The 11,772-nt window shown below is 35.1% G+C and overlaps 1 long non-coding RNA gene across 1 annotated transcript; it reads left to right on the top strand.

Moving 5' to 3' along the window:
- Window positions 1-708: 708 nt before the first annotated feature.
- LOC149830256 (uncharacterized) lies at window positions 709-5,173 on the top strand. The gene is made up of 4 exons (XR_016433837.1): window positions 709-1,486; window positions 1,583-1,684; window positions 4,100-4,219; window positions 4,311-5,173. It is a non-coding gene; the product is annotated as an uncharacterized LOC149830256 (long non-coding RNA).
- Window positions 5,174-11,772: the final 6,599 nt, after the last annotated feature.

Genomic DNA, 11,772 nt, shown 5'->3' with positions numbered 1-11,772 from the left:
CAAAATCGAATAACAGAGTTTCAGTGCGGTTATGGATGAACGTATGCAATTCTTGCTGAACCACCTAAATCTTTGTTCATTGTGTGGTTTGATTTCTTTTGTTTTTTTTTTTCATTTATTTGTTTGTTGATTCGTTCGGTTGTTTGCCTATGGTTTCCAAACACATTCGACTGAGGAATTATTCTCCCAACATTTTTGCAAATAAACTTTCATATATTTTGGGATATAGAGCAAGAAAAAAATAAATGAATAACTCTCTTTCATGCCTATGCCTGAGCATACGAGGCATCTGTTGGAGAGAGCAACAATATAACTTTCCAATCTATCCAGTGTTAACAGATTCTTATTACACGTCAAGGACCCAAGAAGCTCTTGGAGACACGTTCTTGGCTCATACATGTTGATGCCATCATTGAGGGCCGTAGGGGTGGCAAAATCTGGCACGACCCGCCAACCCGCTTCTTAGCCGAGTTCGGGTTTGGCTTAAACGGGTTCGTGTCGTAAACGGGTCGACCCACTTAACCCGTTTATTAAACGGGTCAGATTCGTGTTAGGGGTATGCCAACCCGCCAACCCGTTTGACCCGTTTAATAAACTGGTTAGGCGGGCGGGTCAAGCCGTTTACACGAACCCGTCAACCCGAAACCCGTTTATAACTTTATATATACATATATACATATATATATTAACTTATCTAATTCTAAAGTTAGAATTTCCAATCCTTCCTACCCAGCCGCAGCCGATAGCCCGAGACCCCTTTCTCACTAGGCGGCATCCACCGCTCTCCCTCCTTCCATTTTGGTTGTCTCTCTCTCTCTATTTCTTGCGGCATCCACCGCTCTCCCTCCTTCCGTTGTGGGTTGCTGAGTTGCATTTACAGGTCCACAAGCAAGTGCAATACCAACAACAGGCTGCTACGAGTGCCTCTGCATCTTTTACTGTGGAGGATGCACATCCATGGGGTTCCTCTCAATTTGAGTTGAGGATTTTGAAGGGTTTTTATTTTTTCCTCCTAAAATTCCATTTTTCCTTTTATTGGTGTTGTTTTGGTTGGAATTTGAGAGTTTCTTTTATGGTTTTTTAGTGTTTGTTGTGATCTTTTATAACTAGATTTTCATGAAAACTTTGGTGTCTTGTTGATTATGTTGGTCTGGTCGTACAGAAAATTCTGCTCATAACTATATTATTCTTTGCACAGACTGTGATGAAACCCTGTACGCTTTTGGTGCTTGTGAGAATTAGTTCTACATTTGTATAATTGTTTTTTTAACTATACATTTTCATATTTTTTTTGTGTATTATGTTTTCTTGTTCTCTTTAGATGTTGGCATTTGAGCGGATTTAGGTCGACATTATTCTTTTCTTGGAAAATTTGGGCTTGATCGTCGCATAGATTTGTGCGGTGTGTTTGTAGGCTTATACTATGGACTTGCATACCACAGTGTCACAACTTGAAGAGGAGAATATGCAGTTGGTTAGAGGGCAGGTGTGTGTGTTTATTTTTCTTTGGTTATGTAATTGTTTTATTTCAGTTTCCTATCACCAGAATGGTTCTAATTGTAGTAGTTTGTACGCATATCAGTGATCGCCAAGTTCAGATGACCATCTCTACAAATAGACCCTGTGTATAACGAGTTTTCTAGTGGACATGGTTGCAATACATTTCTTATGGTAAAGGGAAACTGTAAGTACATTAGTTGAAAGGTTGTCGCTCTCTTGCTAGCTATTTTTTTATGGGTCAGTTGAACATCAGATCAGTCAATGCACTAATCAATGTAATCATCAGTAAGGTGCTTGCAAATACAAAAACACTCACATCAGCAACTATTAAATGCAAAACTTAAGCTTTATGGTCTTGATCACACATTTATTATGCATGATCATATGTATGATACCTCTTACTCACAACTATTAATTTTTCCCTATGTTCTTTTACTCTATTTAGGCAGTATTAAACATTACTTTCAATTAGTAATGAACAACGTTGTGGATATATCTGCTGAAGGTCCAAAAGAAATTAATTATGAGGATGTTCGTGTTACACCATCTACAATATTAGGTGAAGAGAGTTGTAGTACTAAACAAAAAAGAAAACTAACCTCTAAAGTTTGGGAAGTATTTAAGCAACTTCCAATTGGAGATGGGATAAAGAGAGTTGTGTGTAAATTATGTAACAAACCCTACCTCGCAGATAGCAAGAATGGGACCAAAAATTTAAAGTGTCATATGCTTGCATGTCCAAAATTGAAAACTAAAGACATAGGTCAATTATTTCTTGCCAAATCAGAGGGAACTATGTCTTTACAAGTTTCTAAGTTTGATCAACAAAAGTATCAAGAATTGATAACAACGATGATTTGCCTTTTCAATTTGTTGATTATGATGGATTTCGTTCATTGATTACCTATGTATGTGATGAGGCTAAACACATTAGCAGAAACACAACTAAGGCAGATATTTTAAAGATGTATAAAAAAAAGAAACACAAACTCAAAGATTTGTTGCAATCTATTCCAGGAAGGATATGTTTAACATTTGATTTGTGGACATCTATAACTACTGATGGGTATATATGTCTCACTGCACACTTTGTTGATGAAAATTCAGTATTGCAAAAGAAAATTCTAAATTTTTCTGTAATGCCAACTCCACACACTGGAATAGCTATATCTGAGAAAATTTATACATTGTTGACTGAATGGGGTATAGAGAAAAAAAATATTTTCGATTACACTAGACAATGCTTCTGCAAATGATGTATCTGTTGAGTTGTTAAAGAGTCAGCTTACATTGCAGGATGCATTATTATGTGATGGTGAATTCTTTCATATTCGTTGTTGTGCTCATATCCTGAATTTGATAGTTCAAGAAGGACTGAAAGAGATCGATGATTCTGTTAAAAAAGTCTGAGAGAGCACAAAATATGTGAAAGGGTCACAAGGTAAAAAAACAAAAGTTTTTGGAGTGTGTTAAGCAAGTTTCTTTGAATAACAGTAAAAGATTGAGACAAGATGTCCCTACGAGATGAAATTCAACTTATTTAATGTTTGAAGGTGCTATTATATATCGTCGTGCATTTCTTCATTTAGAGTTATGTGATTCAAATTACAAGCATTGTCTGTCGAAAGAAGAATGGGACAAAGTTGAAAAGATTTGTGACTTCTTGAAGTTGTTTTATCGTGTGACATGTTTATTTTCTAAATCTACATATTCTACATCAAATTTATATTTTCAAGAAGTGTTTCTAATCCACTTAAGCATAGTCAAGGGTATGCGAAGCTCAGATAGTTTTATTAAATGCATGGTAACACAGATGAATCTCAAATTTGAGAAGTATTGGAAACATCACAGTATGAACTTAGCTATGGCTACTATTTTGGATCCACAATACAAGCTACAATTTGTGGAGTTCTTATATAATAAAGAAGGCGCCTCTTGTGAGGCGATACAAGTTTATGAGAAGATATTTACTCTTTTTGATATTTATATGCAAAACAGTGCTAAAGCTTCAAATGTCGAATCTTCAATTCCTCTGGATAATGTTTTAGAACGTGGTTCAAATGATAACTCACTTTTTATGGTAATTACTTTTAATACATATATTTTCATTACTATATTTATCAATGTTTTGTTTTTTTAATAAAATTTCTTTTTTTGTGTAGGAGTTTATTTTATTTGAGAACTCTGAGAGTGAGAATAAAGCACAAAAGTCGCAATTAGAATTATATCTAGAAGAGCCTCGAATTGATTGGAATTCTAAATTGAATGTTCTTGATTATTGGAGAACAAATAAATTTCGATATCCAGATCTTGCTCTCATGGCGTGTGATGTATTGAGTATTCCTATCTCCATAGTTGCTTCAGAATCTTCTTTTAGCATTGGTGATAGAGTACTTGATCAATATAGAAGCTCTTTGAAACCTGATACAGTAGAAGCATTAATTTGCACTCGAGATTGGTTTTTTTATGTTAATGGTAATCCATAATCTTATGTTTTTTTCCTTATACAAAGTATCAAATAATTTGTGGAGTTTGATTAGTGGGTTCTATATTACCAACTATTTTATGATATGTTACTAACTATTTTATGGTATAACAGAAAATTTAGTATTATTGGAGGAGCTGACAGAGGATATTACTGATTTGAACCCAACTGTGACCGCAAGTGAAGTTGTAGAATCTGTTGAATGCTCAAATTAAAATACCAATATTTTGTAAGGTACTTGTAAAAATCTTGATACTTATGTTTTTTTTTGTTTCATATGTTGTATCTAAATAATTTAACTTACTCTTTTATTTTTTTTGTGTAGGGTCATGATCTTTGGAGGATTGAAACAATTGATGATTTGATCTTAATGTTGATTGTTGACATAATGTATCTGATGATCAATGTTTAATTATTATTGTGATGTGGAAGTTTAATTATTTATGTTTATCTTGATAATTGTAAGAGAACTTGGTGGATATGTATTTTTTTTTGTGTATCTCCTCTTGATGATATCTTGAAACTGCATATTAAATCATAGCTATGGAATATCTACGCAATCAGTTTCTGTTGCTTCACTACATTACATCAGCATCAATAATTCTACTTAAATCAATTTTGATCTTTTCTATTCAGTTGGAGATGAAAATGATCAGTGGGTTTGACACCAAGTCCCTTAAGCAGCACTTTGGGAAGAAGCTTATGGAGCTCAAGGATGAAAAAAGGGATGTAGCGGTAGAGGGAAAACCTTCAACTACTTATGCTTCCTTCCAAGTTTTGTCAGGATTACTTATATATTCTTTCTTGTCAACAACAAGAGAGGGACAAACTTTTTACCGAAGTTGAAAACCTTTCTACATCTTCAGATGGACATGATAAAAAATTGCAGGATATGCAGTTGCAAAAGCTGAAATCTCTTGAAGCACCGGTTTAGTAGTCTTCTCAATTCAACAGTATTGTTGTGTACAAATATATGCCTCGAGTTCCTATTCTCAACTGGAGGAGGTTAACACTCATTGTGCAGATTTCAGATCTTAAGAAGAAACAAGAAACCCATGTAAACATGTTCACCTTTTAAAGCAGAAGCAAAGAAGCGATAAAGCAGCTAAACGGCTACAAGAGAAGATACAATCTATAAAGGCCCAGAAGGTTTTCTTCAAACTTCCCACACCCCTCACCAGTACTCAAGTAAATTGGTTTCTATATATCCATCCTTATATCTGATTGGGTTTCTAATATGTGTTTTTTTGTGTATCTCCTCTTGTGTATCTCAAGCAAAAAAGTATAATATGTATTTTTTTTTTGTGTTTCTAAATTCTAATTGCATTATTCAGGTTAGACAGGTTATTCGGGTTACTCGGGTCGGTTATCGTGTCTATGTTATTGGGTTGATCGCCCGTTTAATAAACAGGTCACCATGTCGTGTCGACCCAACCTGTTTATTAAACGGGTTAACCGTGTCGTGTTGGGTTACCTATTTAATAAATGGGTTGGGTTTGTGTTTGCCACAACTGACCCGTTTAATAAATGGGTCAGGTTTGTGTTGAGGTATGTCGACCCGCCAACCCGACCCGATTGCCACCCCTATTGAGGGCTGACCTCTTTTTGAATGAAGTTCCAGATATTCTTTTTGGAGACAAATTCCACACTACAAGAACCCTTCCACATTAGCTGGTCATGACCTTTCCAAATATGAAAGTTGTAGAAGATGTGCCAAATATCATCTGAAACAGAAAAATGAGCATAAATGTAAGTAACAAAAACTTTCAGACCCTCCCAACACATTACATGAAACAAAAGGGTGGATCTTGGACCATCCCCACATGATTCCTTTCCAAGCAGCAGATCCCTCACTAGTAGAAGCTCCCCAAAAGCTTTCATTTCATAAATATTTAGACTTCATAAAATAAAGTCAGCCTACATAGAATTACTAGAAAAGACATCAAGTGCCAACTAATTACCCAAGTACACCATGTTCATCTCTTCAATCCTTCGAAATCTAATTCCTCCCTCTAATTTTGGTTTACATAGAACCTCTCAAGCCACCAGATAGGAGCACCTTCCTGAATCCAAGTTTTGCCATAAGAAATTCCTAAACAGAGCTTCTAATTGGTTAACGACTTTCTTAGAAAGTTTGAAAGATAGAAGCCAAAAAATCTATATGTTGGCCAATGTGTTATGTATAAGCATAATTCTTCCTGTATAGGACAACAATTTCACCTTACATGAATCAATCCACTGCTAAATTTTTTATATTACATCCTGGCACATATCTACTTTTAATTTTCCAACACATAAAGGGAGACCCAAATATTTAATGGGCAGCTCTCAAAGTTGCCACCCGACGAAAGTGGCAAATCGACCTATAATAGAAGCACCAGATTGAGTGAAATAATGACCGACTTATCTTCATTTTATTTTATATTGACTAAATTTGCTACTCCTTCGGTTTGATAAATAAATGTGATACATGCTTCATAGTGAGAGGATCGATTAACATCCATCTAATTCGATTGGGATTCCACATTCAGCCTCCTTGAAGGCTTTTCCATAACAACTAGAAATAAACAAGGGGAGATAGGATCTCCTTCCTCATGCCCAAGAACTCATGAACTTTTTTCTTGGTTGCCCATTTACCAACACCCGAAAAGATGTTGTAGAAACACATTACATTAATCGATGAACCCAAAAAGGATGGAAGCCCAATAAAAGTAACGAGTTCTCGAAGAAAATCCATGATACTTTGTCATAAGCCTTAAATAGATTTAGCTTTAAACAAAATGTCAGGATTTTTAATTTTGCAATAGAATCAACTACCTCATGTGCTAACAAGACACCCTTTCTAATATCTTTGCCTTTAAAGAAGGCCTTTTGGTTTCTTGAGATCACTCTAGTAAGGATCCTTTCATACGATCCACCATAGTCGTATAAATAATTTTATACAAGTTACACAAGAATATGTGGTGAAAGTCTTTTCATTGGTTGGCTCCTAGGTTTTTAGGGATAATAGCAACAAGTGTGGAATTCATGTGTTGAATAATCTTGCTCTTTATGAAAAAATCATCACAGTAGTGGAGACATCTTTACCCACTAAATCTCATTTTTGGAAGAACAACCCTGGAACACCATCCAAACCTAGAGACTTTTCTCTATTAGCCTGGAGCACTGCAATTTTTATCTCAACATCAAAGACTGGACCAACAAACCTTCATTCTATTCCTATGAAACCTTAAACCCCATGACACGACGTAGTCTTTCCTGTCAACTTCTTCAATAAGAAGATCCTGAAAAAACGATAGGCACTCCACTTCAATTCTCTGATTATCAGTCACATATGACCCATCAATAAGCAACTATTGATGTTATTGTGCTGCCTATGACCTTTCACATGAGCAATAAAAAAATGGGTGTTCCTGTCTCCCTCACCAAGCCATTGTACCCGGGACTTCTGACACCAATGGGATTCTTCCTAACTTAAAACCTTATCAAGGTCCTGCTTAAAGGAAATCTCCAGCTCCACATCGTCATGTGCAGGATTAGAGCAATTCATCTTTTGCTACACAATTAGAAATTCTTCTAGCAAATCTTTTATTCTATCTTCGAAGTTAACTATTTTCAACTTTATTCAAAACACGAATAATAGGACAACCTGATTGAGGAGAGCTTCAGCAATCAAAGATATTTATCATAGCATCAAGTTCAAATAACCACCAAGAATAAAATTTAAACATGTAACATTTTTTCTTATTCATAACACCCTCATAGTCACACACTCATAGTTAGATATCAACAAAATGTGGTATGCAACTGATCTAGAAAATACTTTCAAAGTACTCTTCATCTCCACATCATCAAACCATAACAAAAAAAAAATGATTGAACATTGAAATTACCCTTTTGATTATTTGTTCAAGTATCACAGGTTTTATGATCTCAAGAAGAGTTTTTACAAAAATATTTTTTGAGGAATTTAAATCTGTGATGATTGATCTTGATCTTGAATTTAGAATCTTGTTTTACCTGATTTGAATTCGTATTGAGGAAGAAACATCCATTTTAACAGAGCTCCTGTTTTTGACTCTCGATACATGACTATTTCGACTTATCTCTAATAAAAGATTTAAACACACAAGAAAAACGTCTCCAAATATTTTATAAAAATTTTGGGTGAAGATTAATATATAATAACAAACTGTGTAAAACGGGTTTGGTAAAAAATATTTTATATAAATTTCAAGAAAATATTTAATATGATAAAAATCTTGCAGTTTATAGATTCTGGATCGAAACTCTGTCAGAATAGGGTTCTATAAAAGATTTTTAATTATTTTTGTAATTATTATTTTGAGATCGGTTCATTGGGTTGTGTTCTTGATAGGTACAAGTAACCACGGTAAAAATATTATGATTTTATATATGATCTATTATTCCTGACATATTTTATAAAAATAGGTCATTAGGGATCCAAATTTTTCCTCACGACTTGTGCTTGTGACTAAGTTGTAATTTGTTTAGATCTTGTGATTTCAATGTTTCTCTGATGTATATAGCATAATATCAGTGTTATAAAACTTTTTGAATTGTAAACAAAGGGCTAAACCTTTAAAATGATCTAAATATAAATTCATGCAAGTTAAAATTGAAAGATATGACTAAATCTTGATTTATCATGTAAACTGATTGTTTTGGTTGATTCCAAAAGAGAATACCTTTGTTATATGATCATGTCCAACATGTTTAACTTGATTAATATCTGAATTTATGCTTGACTCAATGAAGATTTAATGAGTTGTGGTAGAGCGGATCAAGACCTCGATTTCTCATAAATTGATTTAGGGTTTTGAGCTCTCTAATTTCAAATAAGCCCCTAGCTGCAATAAACTTATTAAAATAACCCAAATAGTGGATATTTGGAGGCAACCAAGACTTCTCTTCAGCATTAAGCACACAGTTAAAATCCCTAATAATAACCTATGGCTAAACATAAGCTTCCATAATAGCAAGTAAACCATTAAATTGTACCAACCAAAATGCATAATTAATGATTACTTAAATAGAGGCCAACCACCACGAAGGACTTATTTCTAATAAGGATAATGCTCTTTCGGTTATGACTCCCACTGGTAATGGGTTCTTAGAAACCAAAGACGCTAAACATGTTCTGGATAACTCAAATGAGGTTACAAGGAATCATACTCAATCAGGAATATCATGAGCCAACCGTATATCTGATAATCTGATATTATCATTTTTTATAGAGTTATAAAAAATGATAATTGTTATCTTTAGTTGTTTTGTTATTCTATCTAACAGTGTAAGTCGATATTCTAGAACTATGTATTCTAAACATTGTAAAACTTTGTTATGCTTATAAATAGAATACTTGACCTCTTTGTGAACAAGAGAGTGAAAATCGAGTTTATCATCCTATTTGTTGCCTTCTCATGGTATTAGAGCTATCAAGCTCCAACGAGTTTTCAATGGCTTCCTCATCGTCTCTTCTGTCTCCTATGACCTAGTGGAATGCTATCGTCAGCTTTGTCTCAATAAAATTAAATTGAGACAACTACTTGTTGTGGAGATCTTAGCTCGAATTGGTCATAATCAGACTGGATCTCCTTAACCAAATCTCTTCATTGCCGTGACAGATGGAGGTAAGATAGAGAATTTGAATTATTCTATTTGGATTAATTCTGATCAATTGGCTCTCAACTAGATCAAAGTTACTATTTCTGAAACTATTCTCAATCAAATCATAAGAACAAAAATAGCCCATGAAGTCTGGCTTGTCCTAGAAAAAGCATATGGATCTCAATCTCCTTTGAGACTTATAATTCTGAAGAAAGACCTGACTTTCATTAAGTAAGAAAGTATGGATATATTGTCATATCTAGACTGCATAAAGTTTCTACCCAACTCACTTGCCACCGCTAATCACCTCGTAGAAGATGAATAATTAGTTCAAATAACTTTAATTTGAATGGTCTTCCTCTTGAGTATGAAAGCTTTGTGACCTCTATCACCACCAATTCAACGCTATATACTTTTACAGATCCATATGATCTGCCTTTTAATTAGAAAAAAATGTGTGCTTCTAATTCATGTCAAGACTCCCAAAACACCCAAACCCCAAAAAATTGCCTTCAGGAGTCATGGTTGCGGCCACAATTTTTATTGAGGTCATGGCAGGGGATAAGGGAGAAATTCCTGTCCTAACTTGTCTAATAGCAACCCTTCGTAACAAACTCAAGGTGGTCGTGGGGCGGTCACCTGTCAATATTATGGTAAATGTGGATGTATTGCTAAAACTTACTGAGATATCCCTAAAGCCTTCTTTGTCATGTCTCTTCAACAATCTACTAATGACTATTGCTATCCCGACGGTGCTACGAATCATCAAACCATGGATGGCCAACAATTCTCCAATAAATCACAATATCATTGGGGGTGAGCAAATCATGGTTGATAATGGTAAGATGCTTTCCATCTCTGACACTGGTAACTCATTCTAAAGTCTCATGGCTCTTCTTTTAATTTAAAAAATGTTCTTTATGTTCTTCCTATCATGAAGAGCCCTTTATCTGTGAGCTAGTTTACTGAAGATAATGATTGTATTTTTGAATTCACTCCCTCTAAATTTCTTGTCAAGGATCGTCAAACAGGCAAGATTCATCTCAGGAGACCAAAATTCAGTGCGAGACTCTATCTGATGATCATATACAAGTAGTGGCATATGCAGGTAAAGTGACATTTTTTGACATGAAAATAAGAATATTATTTCTTACTTAAACTCCAGTCATGCTATTTTTGTTAATCAAAATAACAAGATAAAAGTGTGTGAGAGTTGTCTTTTTGGCAAAGCTCACAAACTTCTTTTTGGTCACTCTTTTTCTTCTACATCATCTCCACTTGAACTTTTCCATGTTGATGTTTGGGAGCTTGCACTAGTCTCTTCACGTGAAGGATTTCACTTTTATCTCTTTATAGTGGATGATTTTCTCATTTTTCATGGCTTTTTCCATTATATTCTAAGTCTCAAGTGTTTGAGTGTTTTAAGTCTTTCAAGAATGTCACTGAAAAACAATTTCAACTCCCCATTTGTGCTTTTCAAATTGATAATGGAGGCGAATTTACAAGTCATGATTTTGAAATTTTTTTACGGGACCATGGCATACTTTATCGATTTTTATGCCTGCGTACCCTGAAACAGAATGGGATCGTTAAGCGTAAACATCATGTTGTTGAAACCGGACTCAGCCTATTACATAGTTCCTCTATGTCATATTCCTTATGGGTAGATGCGTTTCACACTACCGTTTACCTCATCAACTGTCTTCCAACCCTAGTACTCAATTATAAGACCCCATACAAGCGTCTCTTTTATAAACACACCGACTATCATTATCTCTGTGTTTTTTGTGCCTGTTGCTATCTGTTATTAATGCCCTGTCATGCCTCTAAATTTCAGCCAAAGACTACTCCCAGTACCTTTCTTGGCTATGCCTCTCGTCATAAGGGCTACCCTTGCTTCAACCCTTCTCAAAACTGCACATATATCTTTCGCCATGTTTACTTTGATGGATCTTTCTTTGGATCTGTCTCTCCCTCTGCTCGTCATTTCTCACCTGCTCTTTCCAACTGGGGTCTCTCTCAAACCGTTGTCCTCCCTCCTCCTGATCCTACTCCGCCACCTCTTCTTCATCCGACGACCCCCCCTGACATTCCTTTCTCTTCTGCTTCGCCTGCTCCTTCCTCCCCTGTGAGACATACTCGCTGCTAAACCACCT

Source organism: Nuphar pumila, chromosome 8 (genome assembly GCF_984573655.1).
Source record: "Nuphar pumila chromosome 8, dmNupPumi1.hap1.1, whole genome shotgun sequence".
Lineage (NCBI taxonomy): Eukaryota > Viridiplantae > Streptophyta > Magnoliopsida > Nymphaeales > Nymphaeaceae > Nuphar > Nuphar pumila.
This window is presented reverse-complemented; position numbering and strand designations above follow the sequence as displayed.